Genomic DNA, 17,481 nt, shown 5'->3' with positions numbered 1-17,481 from the left:
ACTGCTCTCAGGATCTCCATAACCTGCTTCTTGCTGACAGCCTCCCATATGGTCTAGCGGTTAGGATTCCTGGTTTTCACCCAGGCGGCCCGGGTTAGTCTCCCGGTATGGGAAGACTAGCCTTTTCTACATAGAACTCCCGATTCCGTTTCTGCTGCATTTACATTTTGAGAAAAGCCTGAATTTCCCCACATTGTTTCCCGTGGGGCCCCGGCGGCCCCATGCAGTCTGTCCGTGTTTCAGGCTCCCGATTCCTCAGTATGAGGACTGGACTTGCAAGAAGAAGGGCCGGCTACAAGTGGCTTGGGTATGAGGCGCATACCAATGTCTGCGGCTTTCATACCCAAGATCTCGTCTGCACCCACCTTTGAGGCGTGACGTGTCCCCCGCACCCCCCATCAAGAGAGCAACGGTGGGACCACATTTGGAAAACAGGCTGCCTTGCATTGAAACCGTTGCTGCGAGACGTTAAAGGCCAGAGGAAAGAAGGGCGCCCTGTCAGACCGTTATTTCCGCTGACCTCGAGTGTTAAGCGTTCAGTACCTCGGCCAAGGCTAGGGAGAAGATGGAGACTATGCAATTACAATTGGGGTTAAATTAAAAACGAAACGCGCTTCCCCGAGCCAGGTAGTTGTCGAAACTACAATCTTCTGATCCATAGTCAGACGCATTATTCATTGCGCCACTGGCCCTCGTGGGTCTGCGCATACCCCTATCCTTCCACAAAAGAGAGGTGCTGTGCTTGCCCCTCCCCACATTACACAGCTCTTTAGAAAATAATGATACTCTTCATTTTGGAGCTGACTCTCAAGCCGCTTCATCTTCCAGTCCTATCTAGAAAGGAAGGCCCTGAAAAGTTGGCAGCAATTGCAAAGCAGGATTTGCCTTCATTTATTGGGGTTGGGGGTGGGGTCAATCGGTCAGGGGCTTACTTCCCCACACACTTCAGGAGCGCCACAGGGACTCTTCTCCAGCCTGCCAATAGGCTGCAGATATTTGCCCCCAGCCAACGCTGCACTTTGGGGGCAAGGGGCAGGTTTCAGGTGGCAAGACGGGCAGCAAAGGGTTAATGAGGGGTGCCCCAGCACTCACACGCCTCCGAGAGGAACTGCAGACTCTCTTGCCCATTTTAGCAAAAGGGGACCGTCCACCCCTGATAGGGCTCGAACCGCTGCCCTTGGTTCTTGCATGTTCTCTCAAGCTAGTCATTTTTAGATTGGTCTTGGTATTGTGCTTTGCTTAGCCACTGTAAGCAATGACAGCTCAATACCAGAGCAGCGTAAAGCTTGATTTCTGCCACTGAAAGTGCATCTCGGTCATTTGCGTGGGACACCGCCGGTCAAGCTTCTCAAGCATCCTGCCAGTGGTGGACCCATGGGGCACTGCTCTCAGGATCTCCATAACCTGCTTCTTGCTGACAGCCTCCCATATGGTCTAGCGGTTAGGATTCCTGGTTTTCACCCAGGCGGCCCGGGTTAGTCTCCCGGTATGGGAAGACTAGCCTTTTCTACATAGAACTCCCGATTCCGTTTCTGCTGCATTTACATTTTGAGAAAAGCCTGAATTTCCCCACATTGTTTCCCGTGGGGCCCCGGCGGCCCCATGCAGTCTGTCCGTGTTTCAGGCTCCCGATTCCTCAGTATGAGGACTGGACTTGCAAGAAGAAGGGCCGGCTACAAGTGGCTTGGGTATGAGGCGCATACCAATGTCTGCGGCTTTCATACCCAAGATCTCGTCTGCACCCACCTTTGAGGCGTGACGTGTCCCCCGCACCCCCCATCAAGAGAGCAACGGTGGGACCACATTTGGAAAACAGGCTGCCTTGCATTGAAACCGTTGCTGCGAGACGTAAAAGGCCAGAGGAAAGAAGGGCGCCCTGACAGACCGTTATTTCCGCTGACCTCGAGTGTTAAGCGTTCAGTACCTCGGCCAAGGCTAGGGAGAAGACGGAGACTACGCAATTACAATTGGGGTTAAATTAAAAACGAAACGCGCTTCCCCGAGCCAGGTAGGAGTTGAACCTACAATCTTCTGATCCGTAGTCAGACGCGTTATCCATTGCGCCACTGGCCTTCGTGGGTCTCCGCATACCCCTATCCTTCCACAAAAGAGAGGTGCTGTGCTTGCCCCCTCCCCACATTACACAGCTCTTTAGAAAATAATGCTACTCTTCATTTTGGAGCTGACTCTCAAGCCGCTTCATCTTCCAGTCCTATCTAGAAAGGAAGGCCCTGAAAAGTTGGCAGCAATTGCAAAGCAGGATTTTCCTTCATTTTTTGGGGTTGGGGGGATGGGGTCAATCCGTCAGGGGCTTACTTCCCCACACACTTCAGGAGCGCCACAGGGACTCTTCTCCAGCCTGCCAATAGGCTGCAGATATTTGCCCCCAGCCAACGCTGCACTTTGGGGGCAAGGGGCAGGTTTCAGGTGGCAAGACGGGCAGCAAAGGGTTAACGAGGCGTGCCCCAGCACTCACGCGCCTCCGAGAGGAACTGCAGACTCTCTTGCCCATTTTAGCAAAAGGGGACCGTCCACCCCTGATAGGGCTCGAAACGCTGCCCTTGGTTCTTGCGTGTTCTCTCAAGCTAGTCATTTTTAGATTGGTCTTGGTATTGTGCTTTGCGTAGCCACTGTAAGCAATGACAGCTCAATACCAGAGCAGCGTAAAGCTTGATTTCTGCCACTGAAAGTGCATCTCGGTCATTTGCGTGGGACACCGCTGGTCAAGCTTCTCAAGCATCCTGCCAGTGGTGGACCCATGGGGCACTGCTCTCAGGATCTCCATAACCTGCTTCTTGCTGACAGTCTCCCATATGGTCTAGCGGTTAGGATTCCTGGTTTTCACCCAGGCGGCCCGGGTTAGTCTCCCGGTATGGGAAGACTAACCTTTTTTACATAGAACTCCCGATTCCGTTTCTGCTGCATTTACATTTTGAGAAAAGGCTGAATTTCCTCACATTGTTTCCCGTGGGGCCCCGGGAGCCCCATGCAGTCTGTCCGTGTTTCAGGCTACCGATTCCTCAGTATGAGGGCTGGACTTGCAAGAAGAAGGGCCGACTACAAGCGGCTTGGGTATGAGGCGCATACCAATGTCTGCGGCTTTCATACCCGAGATCTCGTCTGCACCCACCTTTGAGGCGTGACTTGTCCCCCACACCCCCCGTCAAGAGAGCAACGGTGGGACCACATTTGGAAAACAGGCCGCCTTGCATTGAAACCGTTGCTGCAAGACGTTAAAGGCCTGAGGAAAGAAGGGCGCCCTGACAGACCGTTATTTCCGCTGACCTCGAGTGTTAAGCGTTCAGTACCTCGGCCAAGGCCAGGGAGAAGACGGAGACTGCGCAATTACAATTGGGGTTAAATTAAAAACGAAACGCGCTTCCCCGAGCCAGGTAGGAGTCGAACCTACAATCTTCTGATCCGTAGTCAGACGCGTTATCCATTGCGCCACGGACCCTCGTGGGTCTGCGCATACCCCTATCCTTCCACAAAAGAGAGGTGCTGTGCTTGCTCCCTCCCCACATTACACAGCTCTTTAGAAAATAATGCTACTCTTCATTTTGGAGCTGACTCTCAAGCCGCTTCATCTTCCAGTCCTATACAGAAAGGAAGGCCCTGAAAAGTTGGCAGCAATTTCAAAGCAGGATTTGCCTTCATTTATTGGGGTTGGGGGGGTGGGGTCAATCGGTCAGGGGCTTTCTTCCCCACACACTTCAGGAGTGCCACAGGGACTCTTCTCCAGCCTGCCAATAGGTTGCAGATATTTGCCCCAGCCAACGCTGCACTTTGGGGGCAAGGGGCAGGTTTCAGGTGGCAAGACGGGCAGCAAAGGGTTAATGAGGCATGCCCCAGTGGAAAGACTGGAGGGGGGTGTCTTTACCTCCGCTCTCTATATGGTAGAGGAGAGGCACAGGGGACCCCAACCAAGATTCTCTATTATTGGTAAAGTAGTCGAGCAATCAAGGCCTAGCTTCTCAGGAGGTGATGCAGGCTCGTTGTAAAGTACATTGTATTCCCCGAACCACCACAAAGGAATGCCCGCACACTGTATTACTGAAAACACAGTCTTTATATAATTAATATTCAAAGGTATGTACACGATCACAATAACGCACTTTCTAGTCGGAAATCAACAATGATAAATATATACAATTCTAAAGTGGTACCACCAATGTTATCAAATCTCATTAAAGTGCATCAACTGTACTGTTAAAATGTCACACAGATCAATAACAAGGACAACAGCAATAGAGATAGGAAGGAACGCAAGATGGTTGAAACAATAGGCAGAATACTGGCCCCTACCACCAGGCACAGTTCGGACTGGAGATCCCCCCACCTGGGCAACCTGTAAAATAAAGATATATACCACAAGCCCAGTCCATATATTGTTCAATAGTCTTATTCCCTCCTATAATGTTTTATCCCACCAATGTACCTGGTCGAGTAGAGTTCTTCGAAGACGCGTCGAAGGATCTTTCTTGAGTGACTCCCTCTAAAGCAGGAGCCACGGATCATCGAGAGGCTTCGAAGATGGTGAACTTGTCGTCGACGGCGGCAATGAGAAGTTCAAGGGTGCCGAGACCCCGATGTCGATCCAGGCGGTGCTCATCAGCGACGTCCTGTGAGGATGAGGTGTGCGGGGCACCTCGGCTATGGATTGTTCAGGACCGCAAAGAGTTTCAGAAGAACTATGGCCCAACAAGGGCGTCGAGTCGTCGAAATCTTTGTGGCCTTCAGGTGGCAGGAAACCCAACGGCAGATTCTCCTCGGCGCTTTGGTCGTCCTCGACTTTCTCCGGCGGGACAAAGCGGTCAACGTTGCGGACAAGGGAATCCTTGGATTCAAATGTTCTTAGGCAAAGGAGCGGGCGGCTCCGGTCGTCGGCGGAACGGCGCCAAGGGTTCCCCATGGCTGGGCAACACAACTTCGACAGGCCTCCAGCGGTTACACAAACCTGCGAACCCTGGTCGACGGCAATAGACTTTGACAGCGGCGAAGTCCGGGTGCTTTGCTTCGTTCTCCTCAGCGGTCCCATCTCGGGTCGGCAGCCTTTCGAGGGTCTGACTTCCAGGGAGCTTCAGTGAAGGTTAGCGGTGCTCGATGGTCCCTCGGAGCACGGGAAAAGGGCGCCTTACCAGGTCCTCTCTCTCGGATCAGTCCTTGACGATTTCGGCAGCTTTCAGATCAGGTCAAAGCGAATGCAACAGCAAGTCTTCGTCTTCCAGCTGGGTGTCGAGGATCAGCAGTTCCAGTTACTCTTCAAGTGTAGACACAGCTTCTGAACAATTTCCAGTGGTGAGAGGTCCCCAGATATACTATCTTGTCTCTCATCCACACTGCTGGGTCACTCTCAGCAGCCAATCATAGAGAAGGGCATTCATGCAGTCAGTCAGCCAATCAGGCACACAGAGCATTCAGGCCATCCTCCTCCCTCTCAGACACTCACAACAAGGAATGTGGATTGGGACAAGTACCCAGCCATTCAACACTACACACTGCATTCAGGCCAGTTACGGGCAGGGCTGTCTCAGTCTTTGTCTCTCATACCAGAAACCAGACAGCCACAACAAGAAGTGCATATTGGTCACACACTACATTCACCCAGGTCCTACCCACAGGGCGTACCCACATAATACAGTCACTGGGAAGGCTCCAGCCAGTCTGGACTGGACTTCACAACAACACCATATATGGAACTTCCACCCAACAACCAGTTAGGGGGAAGGGACAGAGTCAGGGCTTCCCAGGACTTTGGGAAAACAAGGTAACAGGTAATAGAAAGCAGGAGGCCACAGGGGCCATCTTGTTTTCTATCAGGAATCAACTGATTCCAATGGCAGGGCCGGGCTACCCCAAAAATGGAGGCTACTCAGCGCACCTGTCAAATTCAGCATGGAGCTGCCCCCAGCCCATTCCCCGCTCTGCAGGCCACCCACAGGTGCTCAAAAACATACACTAGGGGCACAGGTTTATACCCCCACCCATGGGTGCCATAAGGGTATCCCACAGGTCTGTTCACCAAAACAAAACAAAAGAGAGAGAGCTGCACCGCCAGGAGTCCCACATGAACTCCTGCGCGGAAAACACAACAGAACATACGATAAAAAGGCAGTAAAGAACAAGTAAAGGACACGGATACAGCATCACAGTCCAGATTGAGGTGGAGGGTGCCTATGGAGGGTGCCTAATATCCCACGGGATAGACACCCTCATCCAGACGGTCAACATACCTTCTGGAAAGGCCATCTGCATTATCGTGACTCTTCCCTGGTCTGTGCTCTATGGTGAAGTCTAGCCCTTGCAGGCTAATGGACCACCTGAGCAGTTTCAGGTTTTCACCCTTCATCTGCATAAGCCACTTCAGGGGCTTATGATCTGTTTGGACCTTGAAGGTAGGCCCCGTAAGGTAGAGGCGACAACGCCTAAGGCTCCAAACTATACTGAAACATTCCTTCTCAACAGTAGCCCACCAAGGTTCTCTACCCTTGAGTTGTCTACTGATGAAGATGATAGGATGTTCCCTCCCTTTGTCATCTAACTGGGACAAGACAGCTCCAATTCCGGTGTCGCAGGCATCCGTCTGGACGATAAAGGGTCGGCTGTGGTCAGGCGCACACAACACAGGTGCCCTACACAGACTTTCTTTCAAGCCATCAAAGGCCCTCTGACAGTCTTCCGTCCAATTAACCTTCCTAGGTTGTTTGGGGGAAGTCAGAGCTGTCAGTGGTGCTGCTATGGTTCCATAGTCCGCCTTGAAATTGATATAATACCCAGTGAGGCCCAAAAAGGCTCTCACCTGGGTTTGAGTAGTGGCAGTCTCCCAGTCCTGTACATCCTGTACCTTACTGGGGAGAGGTTGGATTTGACAACCTCCTACCTCATGACCAAGATATGTGACTTTCCCCTGAGCTATCTGGCACTTGGTGGCCTTGATAGTGAGGTTAGCCCTTTTTAAGGCCTGCAACACTCTACCCAGATGTGTCAAATGCTCCTCCCAAGTGGAACTGTAGACGGCAATGTCGTCTAAATAAGCCACACAAAAGGCTTCCAGCCCACTGAGAGCATGATTGACCAATCTCTGGAAGGTGGCAGGGGCATTCTTCAACCCAAAAGGCATGACCCTAAACTGGTAGAGTTCCTCTGGTGTTGACAACGCTGTCTTTTCCTTGGCATGGTCCGTCAGAGCTATTTGCCAATAGCCTGAGGTGAGGTCAAAGGTGCTTACAAATTTGGCAGCACCTATGGTGTCCACAAGCTCATGAGCCCTGGGCAATGGGTGCGAGTCAGTTTTGGTGACGGCATTGACACCTCGGTAGTCCATGCAGAACCTCCAATCCTTGGTACCTGCTTGGGAACTTGCCTTGGGGACAAGGACCACGGGACTGGACCAGGGACTGGTTAAGGGTTCAATAACACCCAGATCCAACATCTTGGCGACCTCAGCCTGGATGTGGTTCTTAACAGTGTCTGACATACGGTAGCTCCTGCTTTTGACAGGCACGCTGTCACCAGTGTTAATCTCATGCTTACACCAAGGTGTAAGGCCTGGCGTCTGCGAAAACAGAGAGGCATACTGCTGGAGCAAAGTCCTGCAGGCCCTCTGCTGCTCTGTTGTCAAATCTGGAGAGAGATGCACTCCCTCCACTGAGTCATCCTGAGGGTTGCTATGCAGCAAATCAGGAAGGGGCTCACTCTCATCCTCTTCTTGCTCTGAAGCTAGCAAGAGACATGAGACTTGTGCTCGCCTGTGGAAAGGCTTGAGCCGATTAACATGGAATACCTGAGGGGCTACCCCTGGGATTCCCATGTCAACCAGATAATTGACCTCGCCCATCTTGGAGATTATCCTGAAGGGTCCAGTCCACTTATCTGCCAATGCCCGAGACTTGGTAGGCTCCATCACGAGGACCTCCTGTCCCGGAGTCCAATCCACTTGCGATGCTTTAAGGTCATGCCAGTATTTGCTCAATTCCTGGTTGGCCTTGAGATTTGCTGTTGCCTGACCCATCAGCTGTGTCATCCTCCGTCTGAGGCCTAACACATAGTCCCCCACTTGCTTGGCGGGACCTGGAGGGGTGGCTTCCAAACCTTCTCAGATCAAGGCAAGGGGCCCCCTCACGGGATGTCCAAAGAGTAACTCAAGGGGATGAAAGCAACACCCTCTTGAGGTACCTCTCTAAGCAAACAGCAGGCATGGCAGGAGGAGATCCCATTTCCTCCTTAGGGGCTCTTCCAAAGCACCTATCATGCCCTTGAGAGTTTTATTAAATCTCTCAAAAAGACCACTGGTCTGGGGATGGTAAGAGGTGGAGAACTTGTAGGTTACTCCGCACTCTTTCCACATGGTCTTCATGTAACTAGACATGAAGTTGGATCATCTGTCAGAGACAACCTCCTTAGGGAATCCAACACGGGTGAAAATGCCTAGGAGAGCCCTGGAAACCACCTTGGCAGTTACAGTCCGAAGGGGTATAGCCTCAGGGTACCTGGTGGCATGATCTACCAAAACCAGGATGAACCGATGTCCACCTGAAGTGGGAGGGTCCAGGGGACCGACAATGTTGATGCCCACCCTCTCAAATGGTGTGCCATCCACCGGCAATGGCTGCAGTGGGGCAATGACACTGCCTCCAGTCTTGCCAAACAACTGACAAGTTGGGCAGGTCCTGCAGTGGGACTCCACTTCTACTCCCATCCGGGGCCAGTAGAAATGGGCAGAGAGCCTCTGCTTAGTCTTCTTGGTACCAAGATGACCAGCCAAGGGCACCTCATGCACCAACTGCAGTAGGAAGGGCCTGTAAACATGGGGTACCACCAACCTCTTAAGGGCACCAGGTTCAGATTTAGTGGGTTCACTAACAAGGAGCTCACCCTCCCAATATATCCGGAAGGTCCTAGGCACTTCTCCTCGTGCCTGGGACAGGGCCTGTTTCCTCAGACCCTCGAGAGAGTGGCACTCTCTCTGTCCTTTACAGAAGTCTGCCCGGGAGGGTCCCCCTTCAGTTAACAAGCATTGAAGATCAGGATGATCTTCCGGGTTGAGAACTTCTCCCAAGGAGTTGAGACGGGGTTTACCACTGGACCCAGCCCGTCCGGAGCATGGATCCCAATGGGTGCTGTAGGAACAGCAGGAAGAGAAGGAGCTCCTTCCACAGAGGTGGCCTTCTTGTTCCTTCTTCGTCTTGCCTTAGGCCGCGCCTTTGGCTTGGGTACCTGATTCACAGCCAGACCCGGGGTCACCTGTGACCTAGTAACCGCAGCAGCAGAAATGGGAAGACCATCCGAGATCAATCCCAAATCTACTAGATCATTACCTAACAGAATGTTAGCAGGGACATTGTCCTGAACCAGGACAGGAAGCTTTGCCGTCTTGTCTCCAATTACGAGTGTGACTAAGGCTACAGGCGATAATTTGGGAGGCCTTCCAGCTAACCTGGTGGTTCTCAGAGGAGCACCTACATAGTCCTCTGGCTTGAGCGGGGTCCTGTCCACCACTGTCATGCTTGCCCCAGTGTCTCTGAAACCAGTAGAAGGCTGGCCATTCAGGAGGACACTTCTCAAAAATCTACGGGTGTTCTGTGGGATAGTCACCAGTACTTCTGCATACTGGTCCCAGGCCCCAAGGGACACTAAGGAAATATCTACAGGAGCACCAAATGTGATCCCTGTAGAGCAGGGGAGGACAGTGGCCTCCACCTCAGACATGGGGTAAGGGTAGGTCAGGCTGACAGCCTGTACTCCAAGTGCCTTACCTTTACACTTGGAGTCACCGCTCTTGTGATCCAGAGCCCCACAATCCCAACAAGTGCCGGGAGTGCGGGGTACGGTACTGGAACCACTGGGAGCCTGCTTTGCAGCAGGTGGACCACTACTCTTCTTCCCACCCACAGATGATTTATCCCCACTAGATTTTTGGGTCTTAGGAGAGGAGGGTTTAGGTTTACCTGACTGTGACTGCTTTTGGGACTCCTCAGCTTTCTGAGAGGCCCCCTTTTCTTTGTCCTTGTCCTTCCCACTGGAGTCCTTAGGGGACACCCGGTGGGAGACCCACTTGTCAGCCAGCCTTGCCAGCTTAAAGGGATCCAAAATGTTCTGGTCAGCAACATACTGACGCAACTCCGGTGAACAGGCTTCAGAAAAATGCTCAAAAAACAACAGGTGGGACAGTTCAACAAAAGTTTTCACCTTGTAACCATCAATCCACCCCATCATGTTCATGTGCGCAGCACTCACCCAGTCAACCCAAGACACATTCTCTCTTTTCTTAAAATCCCTGAACCTTTTAAGGTATTGGGTTGGTGTCTTGCCAAACTTGGCAATCAAAGCAGATTTCCTACACTCATACTGACCCCTTTCTTCCACACTCAGCTTCAGAATACAGTCATACCCAGTCTAAGGCACTGTGCTTAACAAACACTTAGCCCAATCTCTTTTGTCAACATCATGAATTGCACAAGCCATTTCAAACACTTCAATCCATTGGAGGATATCAGAACCCTCCACAAACACACCAACCAAATCTTTCATAAACTTGGTGGCTGGGGACCTGCCACTCTCAACTAGTTTAGCTGAAGTCTCCACTCTAGCTTTCTCTAGCTGGATTCTTTGGTGCTCAGTGTCCCTATCTTTGAGTATCACTTGCTGTGCCAACTCCTATTTCTTCAACTCAGCTTGGGTTGCCAACTTTTTGTATTGAAAGGCTAACTGTTCCCGTTGTAGCTCCAATTTTAAAGGTTCAATCTTCAGGGCTTCCCCCTGAAGAGCAGTGCTGGGGTTCGGAACAGAGGCAGCAGGAATGGTGGCATTCCCAGAAACAGATTCAGGAGAACCCCCAGGGGCACAGTCCTCATTGGTTGCATTCCCCCCCTCATCAAGAGTTTCACCATCAGTCTGGTAGTCCACCAGGGCAGCTATCATCTCAGCCCTAGACTTATCCACAAAGTCTACCTCCCTGGCTTCACAAGCACTCTGGAGATCCTCTAAGCTCATCCTAGCCAATTTACCATTTGCAATAGACTCCATTGCTTGTAATGCAGTTATTTTGTACACAACCAAACCTTAATTTAATAAAGTGTGGATATTTTGTAAGTGGCACGGTTATACACTGATTCTTAAAACCATAAGCATCCCACCGCTGCCACCAGTGTAAAGACTGGGGGGTTGTCTGTACTTCCGCTCTCTATATGGTAGAGGAGAGGCACAGAGGACCCCAGCCAAGATTCTCTATTATTGGTAACGTAGTCGAGCAATCAAGGCCTAGCTTCTCAGGAGGTGATGCAGGCTGGTTTTTAAGTACAGGGTAGTCCCCGAACACCCACAAAGGAATGTCCGCACACTGTATTACTGAAAACACAATCTTTATATAATTAATATTCAAAGGTATGTACACGATCACAATAACGCACTTTGTACTCGGAAATCAACAATGATAAATATATACAATTCTAAAGTGGTACCACCAATGTTATCAAATCTCATTAAAGTGCATCAACTGTACGGTTAAAATGTCACACAGATCAATAACAAGGACACCAGCAATAGAGATAGGAAGGAACGCAAGATGGTTGAAACAATAGGCAGAATACTGGCCCCTACCACTAGGCACAGTTCGGTGTGGAGATCCCCCCACCTGGGCAACCTGTAAAATAAAGATATCTAGCACAAGCCCAGTCCATATATTGTTCAATAGTCTTATTCCCTCCTATAATGTTTTACCCCCCCAATGTACCTGGTGGAGTAGAGTTCTTCGAAGACGCGTCGAAGGATCCTTCTTGAGTGATTCCCTTTAAAGCAGGAGCCACGGATCATCGAGAGGCGTCAAAGATGGTGAACTTGTCGTCGACGGCGGGGATGAGAAGTTCAAGGGTGCCGAGACCCCGATGTCGATCCAGGCGGTGCTCATCAGCGACGTCCTTTGAGGATGAGGTGTGCGAGGCACCTCGGCTATGGATTGTTCAGGACCGTAAAGAGTTTCAGAAGAACTGTGGCCCAACAAGGGCGTCAAGTCGTCAAAGTCTTTGTGGCCTTCAGGTGGCGGGAAACCCACCGGTGGATTCTCCTCGGCGCGTTGGTCGTCCTCGACTTTCTCCGGCGGGACAAAGCGGTCGACGTTGCGGACCAGGGAATCCTTGGATGCAAATGTTCAAAGGAGCGGGCGGCTCTGGTCGTCAGCGGCACATCGTCAAGTGGATCCCACGGCTGGGCAACACAACTTCGACGGGCCTCCAGCGGTTACACAAACCTGAGAACCCTGGTCGACGGCAATAGAGTTCGAAAGCGGCGAAGTCCGGGTGCTTTGCTTCGTTCTCCTCAGCGGTCCCGTCTCGGGTCCGCAGCCTTTCGAGGGTCTGACTTCCAGGGAGCTTCGACGAAGGTTAGCGGTGCTCAATGGTCCCTCGGAGCACGGGAAGAGGGCACCTTACCAGGTCCTTTCTCGGATCAGTCCTTGACGAGTTCGGCAGCTTTCAGATCAGGTCGAAGCGAATGCAACAGCAAGTCTTCGTCTTCCAGCTGGGCGTCGAGGATCAGCAGTTCCAGTTACTCTTCAAGTGTAGACACAGCTTCGGAACAATTTCCAATGGTGAGAGGTCCCCAGATATACTATCTTGTCTCTCATCCACACTGCTGGGTCACTCTCAGCAGCCAATCATACAGAAGGGCATTCATGCAGTCAGTCAGCCAATCAGGCACACAGTGCATTCAGACCATCCTCCTCCCTCTCAGACACTCACAACAAGGAATGTGGATTGGGACAAGTGCCCAGCCATTCAACACTACACACTGCATTCAGGCGAGTTTCGGGCAGGGCTGTCTCAGTCTTTGTCTCCCATACCAGAAACCAGACAGCCACAACAAGAAGTGCATATTGGTCACACACTCCATTCACCCAGGTCCCACCCACAGGGCGTACCCACAATTTACAGTCACTAGGAAGGCTCCAGTCAGTCTGGACTGGACTTCACAACAACACCATATATGGAACTTCCACCCAACAGCCAGTCAGGGTGAAGGGACAGAGTCAGGGCTTCACAGGACTTTGGGAAAACAAGGTAACGGGTAATAGAAAGCAAGAGGCCACAGGGGCCATCTTGTTTTCTATCAGGAATCAACTGATTCCAATGGCAGGGCCGGGGAATCCCAAAAATGGAGGATACTCAGCGCACCTGTCAAATTCAGCATGGAGCTGCCACCAGCCCATTCCCTGCTCTGCGGGCCACCCACAGGTGTCCAGAAACATACACTAGGGGCACAGGGTTGTACCCGAACCCATGGGTGCCGTAAGGGTATCCCACGGGTCTGTTCACCAAACCAAAAGAGAGCTGCACCGCCAGGAGTCCCACATAAACTCCTACGCGGAAAACACGACTGAACAAACGATAACAAGGCAGTAAAGGACAAGGATACGGAGGCGCTGTCCCTCCGATGCATTTCCAGCATCACACCCAGCACTCACGCGCCTCTGAGTGGAATTGCAGACTCTCTTGCCCATTTTAGCAAAAGAGGACTGTCCACCCCTGATGGGGCTCGAACCCCTGCCCCTTCTGTTAGCATGGCCTGCGCCTTCCCGCACTACAGACCCGTCAGATGCTTTGCCACTCTGCCTTTTCATACGGGAGGGAGGGAGGGGGGGAAGGAGGGGGGAGCTCGAGCGCCAGTAGCCAGGCGGCCTTGCTGTCTGCTGTGGGGGGGCCCCCTCCCAACACCTACCTACCGGAGCTGCTGAGTGCAGCGCCCACAAGCCTCTCAGCGCCTGTGTGCAGCAGCACCCTTCTCACTTCCGCTGTCGCCCCCGTCAGCCGCTTTGCCACTCTGCCTTTTCAGACGGGAGGGAGTGAGGGAGGGAGGGATGGAGGAAGGGGGGGCGGGGGAAGGAGGGGGGAGAGGGGAGCCCGAGCGCCAGTAGCCAGGCGGCCTTGCTGTCTGCTGTGGGGGGGCCCCCTCCCAACACCTACCTACCGGAGCTGCTGTGTGCAGCGCCCACAAGCCTCTCAGCGCTTGCCTGTGTGCAGCAGCACCCTTCACACTTCCGCCTGTCGCCCCATGACAGGTGGGGGCGGGGGCTTGGGCACACGAGAGAGCCTGGGAGGGACAGCTCGCACTCCAACCAGTGCTCCCAAAACCCACTCTCTCTGGCCCTAATCCGGTCTCTCTTTCTTTCCTTCTTTCCTTCGTTTCTTTCCCTCGCTTGCTCCTTTCTTTCTTTCTTTCTTTCTTTCTTTCTTTCTTTCTTTCTTTCTTTCTTTCTTTCTTTCTTTCTTTCTTCCTCTCTTGGGTAGCCACCTTCTTTCTTTCCTTCTTTCCTTCCTTCCTTTCTTTCTTTACCTCTTACCTTTTGTCTTTCTTCCTTTCTTCCTTCCTTTCTCAGGCAGCCATCATTAGACAAGTCTTGGTATTGTGCTTTGCTTAGCCACTGTAAGCAATGCCAGCTCCCTACCAGAGCAGCGTAAAGCTTGATTTCTGCCACTGAAAGTGCATCTCGGTAATCTGGGTGGGACACCGCCGGTCAAGCTTCTCAAGCATCCTGCCAGTGGTGGACCCATGGGGCACTGCTCTCAGGATCTTCATAACCTGCTTCTCTCTGACAGCCTCCCATATGGTCTAGCGGTTAGGATTCCTGGTTTTCAACCATGCGGCCGGGTTCGACTCCCGGTATGGGAAGATTAGCCTTTTTTCCATATAACTCCCGATTCTGTTTCTGCTGCATTTACATTTTGAGAAAAGCCTGAATTTCCCCACATTGTTTCCAGTTGGGCCCCGGGGGCCCCATGCCGTCTGTCCGTGTTTCAGGCTCCCGATTCCTCAGTGTGAGGGCTGGACTTGCAAGAAGAAGGGCCCACTACAAGTGGCTTGGGTATGAAGCGCATACCAATGTCTGCGGCTTTCATACCCGAGATCTCATCTGCACCCACCTCTGTGGCGTGACGTGTCTCCCCCCCACCCCGTCAAGAGAGCAACGTGGGACCACATTTGGAAAGCATGCCGCCTTGCATTAAAAACGTTGCTGCAAGACGTTAAAGGCCAGAGGAAAGATGGGCGCCCTGACAGACCGTTATTGCCGATGACCTTGAGTGTTATGCGTTCAGTACCTCGGCCAAGGCTAGGGAGAAGACAGAGACTACGCAATCACAATTGGGGTTCATTTAAAAAAGAAACGCGCTTCCCCGATCCAGGTAGGAGTTGAACCTACAATCTTCTGATCCATAGTCAGACGTGTTATCCATTGTGCCACTGGCCCTCGTGGGTCTGTGCATACCCCTATCCTTCCACAAAAGAGAGGTGCTGTGCTTGCCCCCTCCCCACATTACACAGATGTTTGGAAAATAATGCTACTCTTCATTTTGGAGCTGACTCTCAAGCCGTTTCATCTTCCAGTCCTATCTAGAAAGGCCCTGAAAAGTTGGCAGCAATTGCAAAGCAGGATTTGCCTTCATTTATTGGGGTTAGGGGGGATGTGGTCAATCGGTCAGGGGCTTACTTCCCCACACACTTCAGGAGCGCCACAGAGACTGTTCTCCGGCCTGCCAATAGGCTGCAGATATTTGCCCCCAGCCAACGCTGCACTTTGGGGGCAAGGGTCAGGTTTCAGGTGGCAAGACAGGCAGCAAAGGGTTAATGAGGCGTGCCCCAGCACTCATGAGCCTCCGAGAGGAATTGCAGACTCTCTTGCCCATTTTAGCAAAAGAGGACTGTCCACCCCTGATAGGGCTTGACCCCTTGCCAGCTCCCCTGCCCCTTCTGTCAGCATGGCCTGCGCCTTCCCCCCGAGGCTAGCGAGGCCATCCCCATGCAGGCACCGTCCCGCACCACAGACCCGTCAGCCGCTTTGCCACTCTGCCTTTTCAGACGGGAGGGAGTGAGGGAGGGAGGGATGGAGGAAGGGGGGGCGGGGGAAGGAGGGGGGAGAGGGGAGCCCGAGCGCCAGTAGCCAGGCGGCCTTGCTGTCTGCTGTGGGGGGGCCCCCTCCCAACACCTACCTACCGGAGCTGCTGTGTGCAGCGCCCACAAGCCTCTCAGCGCTTGCCTGTGTGCAGCAGCACCCTTCACACTTCCGCCTGTCGCCCCATGACAGGTGGGGGCGGGGGCTTGGGCACACGAGAGAGCCTGGGAGGGACAGCTCGCACTCCAACCAGTGCTCCCAAAACCCACTCTCTCTGGCTCTAATCCTGTCACTCTTTCTTTCCTTCTTTCTTTCTTTCTTTCCCTCGCTTGCTCTTTCTTTCTTTCCCTCGCTTGCTCTTTCCTTCCTTCCTTCCTTCCTTCCTTCCTTCCTTCCTTCCTTCCTTCCTTCCTTCCTTCCTTCCTTCCTTCCTTCCTTCCTTCCTTCCTTCCTTCCTTCCTTCCTTCCTTCCTTCCTTCCTTCCTTCCTTCCTTCCTTCCTTCTCAGTCATCTAGGTCAGACACCGTCAGTCCAGCTTCTCAAGCATCCTGCCAGTGGTGGACCCATGGGGCACTGCTCTCAGGATTTCTATAACTTGCGTCGTGCTGACAGCCTCCCATATGGTCTAGCGGCGAGTATTCCTGGTTTTCACCCAAGGGGCCCAGGTTCGACTCCCGGTATGGGAAGACTAGCCTTTTTTCCGTATATCTCTCGATATCTCGGCACGAAGAACGATGATGAAGGGGGTTTACACCACACAGGGATGAGGTGGGCAGCAGCGATGATGAATAAAAGGTGAACTCCTTAAAAACAGGAGAGGCTTTTCAGGTGGCTATCCGGACCACTACAGCAGTGTGCAACGATTTCGACCACGAAGGCGACCTCTGGCTGAAGAAGATGAGCTGGTTATCCCCAACAGGCTCAAGGGAAGAAGACTCCGGACAGGATCTCCTCTTAGTCGTTGAAGGGTAGATAACTCAGGACTGCAGCAGGGCTTCACCGGTACGGGATAGTTGCAGCAGTCGACCTCTCCTCCGCTTCTCTTCGGTTCCTTGTAGTTCCAGTGGCGACTCTCTGACTTCCAGCCCAAGAGACCTGCCTTTTATGCGAGAATCCCCCATTCACACAGCCTGGCTGTCAATCACACAGCAGGGGGGTTTGTCCAGCCTGGACAACCACCTCAGCCAATCATGAAAAAGTGTGACTTGGGTTTCCTAGGATACCCTGTGCAGGGGGTGACTACACCCCTCCCTCACATTTAGCCCACCTAGACAAACAGGTGCCTTGAGGAGGGCTTCTTGGCAGAAGCCCGCCAAAAGACAGTGAACAAAGAAGGCAAACCTGGTTTGCTGCGCAAAGTAAAGCACAAGAAGGATTTTAACAAAAAGAAATGGCAGATAAACCGCACCGGAGCCAAAAGAAAGAGCATTTGGTCGAGCGGGTTTAAGTTCGGGGCTAACACAATAGCCTGGAACAATACCACGGTTATATAAGATAACCGCAGTAGAAAATTAGGGTAGATACCACTGCCACCAGCCATGTCTAAATTTTAAAAGATCGAAACAATGCTCTACGAGGTACAGATAAAAAGGGCTAAGAGT

General features: G+C 52.3%; 6 non-coding genes across 6 annotated transcripts; 4 read left to right on the top strand and 2 right to left on the bottom strand.

The window, feature by feature from the left end:
• The first annotated feature begins 42 nt into the window (after positions 1-42).
• On the top strand, positions 43-114 carry TRNAE-UUC (transfer RNA glutamic acid (anticodon UUC)). Its single transcript has one exon. It is a non-coding gene; the product is annotated as a tRNA-Glu (tRNA).
• Positions 115-1,423: 1,309 nt separating this feature from the next.
• On the top strand, positions 1,424-1,495 carry TRNAE-UUC (transfer RNA glutamic acid (anticodon UUC)). The gene has a single exon. It is a non-coding gene; the product is annotated as a tRNA-Glu (tRNA).
• Positions 1,496-2,000: 505 nt separating this feature from the next.
• Positions 2,001-2,073, bottom strand: TRNAR-ACG (transfer RNA arginine (anticodon ACG)). The gene has a single exon. It is a non-coding gene; the product is annotated as a tRNA-Arg (tRNA).
• Positions 2,074-2,807: 734 nt separating this feature from the next.
• TRNAE-UUC (transfer RNA glutamic acid (anticodon UUC)) lies at positions 2,808-2,879 on the top strand. The gene has a single exon. It is a non-coding gene; the product is annotated as a tRNA-Glu (tRNA).
• Positions 2,880-3,384: 505 nt separating this feature from the next.
• TRNAR-ACG (transfer RNA arginine (anticodon ACG)) lies at positions 3,385-3,457 on the bottom strand. The gene has a single exon. It is a non-coding gene; the product is annotated as a tRNA-Arg (tRNA).
• Positions 3,458-14,590: 11,133 nt separating this feature from the next.
• Positions 14,591-14,661, top strand: TRNAE-UUC (transfer RNA glutamic acid (anticodon UUC)). The gene has a single exon. It is a non-coding gene; the product is annotated as a tRNA-Glu (tRNA).
• Positions 14,662-17,481: the final 2,820 nt, after the last annotated feature.

Source organism: Ambystoma mexicanum, chromosome 4p (assembly GCF_040938575.1).
Source record: "Ambystoma mexicanum isolate Mex_15411 chromosome 4p, UKY_AmexF1_1, whole genome shotgun sequence".
In the NCBI taxonomy this organism is placed as follows: domain Eukaryota; kingdom Metazoa; phylum Chordata; class Amphibia; order Caudata; family Ambystomatidae; genus Ambystoma; species Ambystoma mexicanum.
The sequence above is the reverse complement of the archived record's forward strand: the minus strand, read 5'-3'. Positions and strand labels throughout refer to the sequence as shown.